This window comes from Rhinatrema bivittatum, chromosome 16 (genome assembly GCF_901001135.1).
Source record: "Rhinatrema bivittatum chromosome 16, aRhiBiv1.1, whole genome shotgun sequence".
Taxonomy (NCBI): domain Eukaryota; kingdom Metazoa; phylum Chordata; class Amphibia; order Gymnophiona; family Rhinatrematidae; genus Rhinatrema; species Rhinatrema bivittatum.
In genome coordinates this window covers 5,872,262-5,881,931 of record NC_042630.1, presented here as the reverse complement: position 1 = coordinate 5,881,931, position 9,670 = coordinate 5,872,262, and the positions used below count along the sequence as shown (strand labels likewise).

Genomic DNA, 9,670 nt, shown 5'->3' with positions numbered 1-9,670 from the left:
CATCACTCCTCCCCCCTCTCTGGCCACCTCATGGCCTTCTGCCTCCCACCCTGACCCCGTCATGCATCGCTCCACCCCCCTCTCTGACCGTCTCATGGCCTTCTTCTGCCTCCCACCCTGACCCCATCATGCATCACTCCTCCCCTCCCCTCCCTCTCTGACTGCCTCATGGCCTTCTGCCTCCCACCCTGACCCCATCATGCATCACTCCTCCCCTCCCTCTCTGACCGCCTCATGGCCTTCTTCCTCCTTCTCTGACCCTCTCACCCCTGAATTTCCTCCCTCTCTGATTCCCACCCTTCTTCTGCCTCCCAGCCTGACGCCATCATCCCTCCTCTCCACCCTCCCTCCCTGACTCAACACTCCTTTCCTCCCTCCCTTCCTGACTCCATTGCTCCTCTCTATCATCCTCTCCGACTCCAACGCTTCTCCCCTTCCTCTCTCCCCGACTCCAATGCTGCTGTCCTTCCTCTCTCCCCGACTCTGCTCCTCTCCTCCCTCTCCCCCCAATTCCACTCCTCTCCTTCCTCTCTCCCTTACTCCTCCTCTACATCCTTCTTCCCTGCCTCCAGTGCTCCTCTCCATCCTCCCTCCTTGACTCCAATGCTTCTCTCCTTCCTTCCTCTCTCCCTTCCAGTGATCGTCCTCCCTTCCTGAAACCTTCTTATCTTTCCTGAACTCCATAAGAACCTGCCATGTTGGGTCAGACCAAGGGTCCATCGAGCCCAGCATCCTGTTTCCAACAGTGGCCAATCCAGGCCATAAGAACCTGGCAAGTACCCAAAAACTAAGTCTATTCCATGTAACCATTGCTAATGGCAGTGGCTATTCTCTAAGTGAACTTAATAGCAGGTAATGGACTTCTCCTCCAAGAACTTATCCAGTCCTTTTTTAAACACAACTGCACTAACCACATCCTCTGGCAACAAATTCCAGTGCTCCTCTCCGTTCTCCCCTCCTGACTCCCTTCCTTCTCTCCTCCCTCACTGATTCCAATATTCCTCTCCTTCACCCCTTCCTAACTCTAATTCTCCTCTCCATCCTTTCTTCCCAATTCCAACGTTCTCTCCTTCCTCCCTCCCTTCCAGTGCTCTTCTCTTTCCTCATCCCTGACTCCAACACTGCTCTCCATCCTGCCTCTTTCACTCGACTTCTCCTCTCCTATTTCCTTCCTTCCTGTCACATGCAGCTTATATCAGTGTGCGGTGTCTTACAGCCCATCCCATGTGCTATGTTGTGTATGGGGGGTGTGCCGAACTCCATGGTACATTGTATGACATATCCTATAAGGATAGCCTGGCATGTTCATGTATGTTATACCATGTGCTGTTCCATGCTACACTAAGATTACTTGTGTTGCTCTATTTCATGGCCTATGTTACCTTGATGTACTCTAATATTACATATTACACTGGGTTATATTAAGGTTACTTGTGTTGCACTATTTCATGGCCTATGTTTCCTTGATGTGCTCTAATATTACATATCACACCGGGTTATATTAAGGTGACTTGTGTTGCACTATTTCATGGCCTGTTACCTTGATGTGCTCTAATATTACATATTATACTGGGTTATATTAAGATTACTTGTGTTGCACTATTTCATGGCCTATGTTACCTTGATGTGCTCTAATATTACATATCACACCGGGTTATATTACCTGTCAAAGCACGCACACACTTTTAAGCCCACACACAACCCAGCCAATTTCCATTTACAAGAACCTCGCTGTGCATGTCATCTGTGAATATCGGGGGTGTCATGAGGGGAAGGAGTCCACAAGCGACCACCCCCATCCACATTTCAAAATGATGGCGTTAATCCAGATGAGTTAGCGGTGTCCCGCACTTTGAAAAAAAATATTACTAAACTGATGCCCATGATTTCGAAATGTGCCTTCGAAACGCCCACCCCTCCCTTATCCCCCCCCCAACCCAACCAAAAAGCCAAATGTGCATTCAACAACTTTCAGGCAGATAAAAACAATCCACCGAGGGGGGGTTTACTATTATTGTCCTCTTAAAAGGAGAGAAAAACGTATCCCAAAATATTATGCATTCTACCGTGTGTTAAATCCTGTTAGATTGATAGCAAAAGAAAAAAACAACCCAAGATATTCCACAGGCTGCGATAAAAAAAGAATAGTGAAGTCGTATCAAAGAATTCACAGTATTACAAGAGCTGCCATCTACTCTCTCTCATGGTCCATGTCCTGTGTTCATGTCGCGTGTCCTTCGGTGCGTGCATGTTACACGGTCCCACGCGTGTCCGGCGCAGTACTCACCGGTCCTCCCTGGGGCTCCGGACTGCTGCTCTCCTGGCTCCGCTAGGGGAAAGGGGGTGTCTAGGGGTGGGGTGGGAGGGAAGGCTAGCTGAGAGCTCCTTGGACGGGTGCTGGAAGCTTTGACAGATCCCTGAAGTTCTCTGAGGGATTTAAGACCGTGCTGGGAAGTTTTCTGAAAAAAGGGGGTGGGGCCTGGGCGGGGCCCTCTCGGGCAGCTGGAAGGCAGCAGCACCCCTCCCAGTCACACACACACACAAGCACTCACTCATCATCACCCAAAACTCTTGCAGCATGGGGAGCAGCTATGATAGGAATGTGTGGTGCAAGAGCCCTGGGAAGGGAGGGGGTTGAGTCACACACACAGCGCGTGCTCTATGCGCACACACACACACACTCATAACGTTTGTGCACTGATGCACACCCACAGCTCTCCCAAAAGTGACTCAGGAGATACAAGGAAATCGATGGGTGATGGGGGGGGGGGGGGGGGGGAAGAGAAACCAGGGAGTCAGTGAACCACACTACTTCTGTCTATGTACTGTACTCACACACACCGTCCCCCCCTCCCACCTAAAGACACAGATACAGACTCCCAAATAGATCGATAGTAAAACAGAACTGACCTCAAAGACACCCACAGCATGTACACAGCCAAGGAGGTCAATAGTGGAAGAATACTGACCTCAGACACACACACATGCATAGTAACACAGCAGACGAAGACCCATTTGACCCGTGCAGTCTGTCCAGTTATTCCAGTCTGTCCACTTACTCCATAGCTGTTAGCTGTCAAAGACAGATGCAGCTGCCAGCCGTAGAAGTTTGACAGTTCATAAAGTATCCAAGGCACACAACCATAGAGAGAGAGAGCGAGGTCCTCCAAGGAGGCTGAGGGTAGCAATACTGACCCTGGAGACAAACACTGACAAGGAGCTCAGTAGTGGGACACTGACCTCACAGACACATACAGCCAGTACTGACCACCAAGGAAATCAGTAATGGGCAATACTGACCCAAATAGAGGGGCACATGCCTGACAAAATAAGATTACCCAGAACGGAAAATTGAGGCAAATATGACTTCTTTGTTAAGGTCTTCTTCTGATTGAGGGGAGGGAGAGAGAGGGAGGCTGGAGGGGGGAGAGAGAGAATTTCCCAGAGTGCTGGGGAGGAGCCGGCTATTATTATTAAGGTACCTGTGGGAGACTGAAATGCAGAACCTCCAGGGCTGCTCCCCCGTTGCATGCTCAGGACCCCAGAGGCAGGCTGAGCTCCAGAGGCTCAATGCACGGTTGAGACGACACTGCGGTGGTGGGGAGTGCTTTCAATTTGTTAGGAACTGGGGAATATTTTGGGGGAAGGGGAGCCCTTTCCAGCAACTTTTTAAACTAGATTATTTGGGAAAGCAGACAGCAGTCACCCAGGAACGCATGGTTTAAATCAAGTTACATTCAACAGATATTGTTAAACGAGAGAAATCTGAATTCCCAAATGAGAGAGAAGGGGCAAAACCTTAGCCAGCTCAGGTGGATTTAAAGGAAGAGCAGAGAACAGTTGTGATTAGGGACAGAGCACATAGGTTTGCTTGTCTGCATGCAAAAGCCAGAGGCCTATAAAATCAGACCTGACGGGTTGGAACGTAAGGTTCTAGATGAAGACCTCGGAGACCTGGTGGGAAGATGATGGCCAACGGGACACAGTGATGCCAGTACTAACTATATTGAATTCAGAGGGGTGGGGCTGGCAGTATGTGATAAGGGATGGCACAAGGTTAACTAGGATAAACATTCAGCAGGAAACAGAGTGCACGCTAGAGTATCTATGGATGGAAACTCCATGTGCCAGGGCTAAGAGCATATCAGTAGGGTTATCCTACTGTCCAGCTGGTTAGGGTTATGAAACAGACCGTGAAATGCTAGCAGACATTAGACAGGCTGATAATCTGAGCAACACAACAGGGGAATTTCAATTACCCTAACACTGATTGGGTGGGCATCTGATCAGGACACACTAGGAAGGTAACATTTTAAGATGCCATAAGTGACTGCTTCACGGTGCAGCCGCTCCTGGAACTGACGAGAGGGGGGGGGGGACTGTAGGACCTGGAGCAAGGGATGGCAGTGGTGGGGGCCGCTTAGCACAAGTGATCTTAATTCAGTCACATTTGATATGGTCGCTGAAGGGAACTAAAACTGCTGTAGTGGCAATGAACTTCAGAAAGGGGAAACTGGGAACATGAGAAAATTAGTCAGGAAGAAATTAAAAGGGACATTTGCAGGAGTTAAAAACCTGCATGAGGCCTGATAGTTGCTTAAAAATACCATCTTGGAAGCCCAGATAAAATGATGCCACACGTTTAAAAAGACTGAAGGAAAGATTGAAACATGATGGCAGAGAAAGAGCATTACAAGCTATCTAGTCTGTCCAGCCACGTCAATTAATCAGCTTTACAATCCCTACCGCTCCTTCAGAGATCTTCTCTGCTGATCCCACGTCTTCTTGAAGACCAAACAACTGCCAGCAATGGTTAAATAGTGCTGACAAGCAATCAAACCCTATAAGGCTTTTTTTTTTTTTTAAAAAGGGATAGCAAGTAGAAACAAAGAGAACAGGCAAGAGCATTGGCACCGACACTGGCAAGGTAGATACAACTCATTATTAACCCAGGCCAAAAAAATAAAGTCTTGCAACAGAGGCAAAAATGAATAATAACAACTCTTCCTGCAAAGAAGTCAGTTGGACCACTGGATTATCCAGGGGTAAAAGGGAAGCTTAGAGAAGACAAAGCCAAGGCAGAAAAGGGAATGCATTCTTCACCTTGGTTTTGTATTGATGTTGGGGCGACTCCAGCAGCAAAAGAATTCTTTGACGGTGATGAGTCAGAGGAACTGAAGCACAAAACCCTGTTAAACTGGAGGATGTACTGGAACAAATTGACAAGGTAAATAGCAGCAAATCGCTATGACCTGATGGTATTCACTCCAGCGTTCTGAAAAACCTCAAAACATGAAACTGCAGAACTGCTCCTGCCAATCTGTAACATATCATTCAAATCTGCCACTTTCTCAAGGCTGAAGCGAGGCCGATGTGACACCAGTTTTTAAAATGAACTCCAGGGGTTATCCAGGAAGCTACAAACCAGTCAACCTGATGGCAAAATGGTACAAATTGTATTTAAAAAAAAAAAAAAGAATTACTAGACATAAGGACAGGCATGGTTAAATGAGAAAAAAAATGTGATTTTAGCAAAGGGATCCCATGCCTTACGAATCTATTAGAATTCTTTGAATCCACAAGAGAGAAAGCTTTTCCAATGGAAAGAAAGCTGCAGAACTAAGAGTCAGGCTATGAAATTCCCAGGCTGCACATTCAGGAATGGCAGGACATTTTTATTTTGCATGGAAAGGGTGGTGGATATCTGGAATCCCTTCTGGAGGAGATGGTGAAAAAAAAGAAATGGTGGAGGAATTGAAAAGGGAGTGGGGTAAGCCCACGCTTTTGAAGTTGAATCCCTAGTGGCAAGAGGATGGAAATGAAGAACTGAGGTAACCGTGATAACTTTTCTGTATGGGGGTAACCTGCATGGAGCGGCAGTTATAACCCTGAACAAGCAGGCGAGGGGGGTAACCTGCATGGTGCGGCAGTTACAACCCTGAACAAGAAGGCGAGGGGGGTAACCTGTAGGGAGCGGCAGTTACAACCCTGAACAAGCAGGCGAGGGGGGTAACCTGCACGGAGCGGCAGTTATAACCCTGAACAAGCAGGCGAGGGGGGTAACCTGCATGGTGCGGCAGTTACAACCCTGAACAAGCAGGCGAGGGGGGTAACCTGTACGGAGCGGCAGTTACAACCCTGAACAAGCAGGCGAGGTGGGTAACCTGCACGGAGCGGCAGTTACAACCCTGAACAAGCAGGCGAGGGGGTAACCTGCACGGAGCGGCAGTTACAACCCTGAACAAGCAGGCAAGAGGGGTAACCTGCATGGAGCGGTAGTTACAACCCTGAACAAGCAGGCGATGTGGGTAACCTGCATGGAGTGGCAGTTACAACCCTGAACAAGAAGGTGAGGTGGATAACCTGCATGGAGCGGCAGTTCCAACCCTGAAAGCCTTGCTGGACATACTGGATGGACCATGTTGGTCTCTACTTCTGTCATTTATTATATTACTACATGTACACAAACATGGATAGGAATGAACAGGTCAATATAGCATATCTGGATTTTCCGACAGCCTATGATAAAGTCCTGCATGAGAGACTTCTCAGGAAATGACTAAAGCCCTGGGACAGGAGGCAATGTCCTGCTGTGGACTGGTAAGTGGGTTAAGAGACAGGAGACGGAGAGTAGGTCTGCATGGTCAGTTTTCCCAACGGGGAGACGCGAGCAGTGCAGCACCGGGATCAGGGTTTAACATATTCCTGAATGATCTGGAAAACGGAGCGGCGAGCGAGGTGAAATCAAATCTGCAGGCGAGACGAAATCATTCAGAGGACTTAAGCTCAGACTGGACTGTGAAGAGCTGCAGGAGGACATTGTGAGACTGGGGGAATTGGGCATCTAAACGGCAGGTGAAAACTTAATGTGGACGAGTGCGACGCGATGCGCTTGGGGGAAAGCAATAATCCAAACCACAGGTTTGCGACGCTGGGCTGCGTATATCAGAAACTACTTCCCAGGAAAAGGTTCTTGAGATCATTGCGGACGGTGGCAGCCAAAAAAAAAAAGCCCATGTAGGAATTATCAATTGGAAAAGAAAACCAGGAACATGGTGATGCCTCTGTCTCGATCCTCGGTGCGGCCTCACCTTGCAATTCTGGTCACCCCCATCCCAAAAAAAAGATTTCACAGACACCGAAAAAGTAGAGACAGGCCACAGAAATGATTAGAGGGAGGGATCAGCTCCTCCTGTGAAGAAAAGCTGCCCAGGCTAGGGCTCCGGCGTTTGGAGAAGAGGGGATACGATAGGGATCTATAAAGTTACGCGCGGTGTGGAACGGTTATTTACACTATCGAACGGTGCTGGGACGCTCCCTGACACTAACAAGCAGCGGATGTAAAACTAATCTAAGGAAGTTCTATTTTCTTCAGTCACTGAATAATTAAGCTATGGACCTTGTTGCTAGAAAGCGTAGCTAAAGCTCGCGGTATTGGAGAATTAAAAGAAAAGGCTTGGACATGCTTCTGGAGGAGAGGTCCTCCTGTAACTATTAACAAGACAGTCTTGGGCTTCTCCTCCTCAGGGACTTCCAGATGATGAGGCGGGATCCTGGGCTCATCGCACCTTGGTCTGACCCAGCAGCACGCATCGTATGTCCTTAATCCAGGGAGAGGGGAGGGATCGAGACACGGGCTGGAGGTCCAGGAGCGGATGTGAGGCGGTCAAGGGGTTTACCGGCTTCCTGAATCTCAAGACAAGTCAAGGGGGCCACTGACTCCTGAGCCCAGGGTGAAGCCAAGAAAGAGGAAGGGGACAGAGGAGGAGGAGGAGGAGGAGAGGAGAGCGTGAGCAGAAGAGAGAGCTGGGAAAGCCTACGGAAAAAGCCTGGAGAGAGAGCAAACTTGCAGGGCTTCCCAAACCTGTCCTGACCTCATAAGCAGTCAGGAGAGCCACAAGTATGCGTGAGATGAATTAGCATAGTCTGCAATTCCAGGTATGCAGGCTGACCTCATGCACATTCAGGGAGGAGATTCTGAAAACCGGACGCTCTCTGGGATACCCAGGGCAGGACTAGACTGATGGGCACGGGAAGAACATAACCTGCTGGGAGAGAAAATAAACTGGGGGGATGGAACGGGGGCATATAACCTACTCTCAGAGGAGGACAAATGGGGGGCACCTAATATAATCTGGGAGGGGAGGTATGAGCTGGGGGGATATAACCTACTCTCAGAGGAGGACAAATGGGGGGCACCTAATATAATCTGGGAGGGGAGGTATGAGCTGGGGGATATAACCTACTCTCAGAGGAGGACAAATGGGGGATACCTAATATAATCTGGGAGGGGAGGTATGAGCTGGGGGGATATAACCTACTCTCAGAGGAGGACAAATGGGGGATACCTAATATAATCTGGGAGGGGAGGTATGAGCTGGAGGATATAACCTACTCTCAGAGGAGGACAAATGGGGGGCACCTAATATAATCTGGGAGGGGAGGTATGAGCTGGGGGATATAACCTACTCTCAGAGGAGGACAAATGCGGGATACCTAATATAATCTGGGAGGGGAGGTATGAGCTGGGGGATATAACCTACTCTCAGAGGAGGACAAATGCGGGCTACCTAATATAATCTGGGAGGGGAGGTATGAGCTGGGGGATATAACCTACTCTCAGAGGAGGACAAATGCGGGCTACCTAATATAATCTGGGAGGGGAGGTATGAGCTGGGGGATATAACCTACTCTCAGAGGAGGACAAATGGGAGGTACCTAATATAATCTGGGAGGGGAGGTATGAGCTGGGGGGATATAACCTACTCTCAGAGGAGGACAAATGGGGGGCACCTAATATAATCTGGGAGGGGAGGTATGAGCTGGGGGATATAACCTACTCTCAGAGGAGGACAAATGGGAGGTACCTAATATAATCTGGGAGGGGAGGTATGAGCTGGGGGATATAACCTACTCTCAGAGGAGGACACGTTGGGTGGTACCTAATATAATCTGGGAGGGGAGGTATGAGCTGGGGGATATAACCTACTCTCAGAGGAGGACAAATGGGAGGTACCTAATATAATCTGGGAGGGGAGGTAAGAGCTGGGGGATATAACCTGCTTTGGCAGGGAAGACGCAGGCTGGGGTGAGGGATATATATATATATAATATATGTGTGTATATTGTTCTGGGAGGGGAGGTATGTACTGGAGGGTGGTAAGTAACCTGCTCTCCAGCAGGGGAATATTACTCTGCCCACTGAAGGACTGTGTGTCCTGTTTCAGTCTGGCTGGGGTGAGGATGAGCTCAGAATTAAGCTCCTGGATGGAGAAAGGTTCCCACGCAAGCCTCCTTCTCAGTGTCAGACTGGCATTGACCCCCACCTGCTTCCTCCTCCCTATGAAGCCTGGGCTTCTCCCTCCCGCTATCTGTTCACCGCCGGCTTCTCACTTCCACTGTCTGTGAATCCCCACGGGACCTCAGCTGCACCCTCCCTCTGCACCCCAGAGGTTCCTCCCCTCTGTCCCCCCTTCACCCTCCCTCTCCACCCCAGAAGTTCCTCCCCTCTGTCCCCCCTTCACCCTCCCTCTGCCTGTGCACCCGAGGTTCCTCCCCTCTGTCCCCCCTTCACCCTCCCTCTGCACCCCAGAGGTTCCTCCCCTCTGTCCCCTTCACCCTCCCTCTCCACCCCAGAGGTTCCTCCCCTCTGTCCCCTTCACCCTCCCTC

The 9,670-nt window shown here is 49.6% G+C and overlaps 1 protein-coding gene across 1 annotated transcript in view; it reads right to left on the bottom strand.

The window, feature by feature from the left end:
- Positions 1–2,476, bottom strand: part of TGM1 (transglutaminase 1) — a 30,892-nt gene extending 28,416 nt beyond the window's left edge. Inside the window, exon 1 of the mRNA XM_029580734.1 lies at positions 2,288–2,476. The gene's annotated coding sequence lies outside the window, so the exon portion shown is untranslated. The remainder of the gene's footprint in view (positions 1–2,287) is intronic.
- Positions 2,477–9,670: the final 7,194 nt, after the last annotated feature.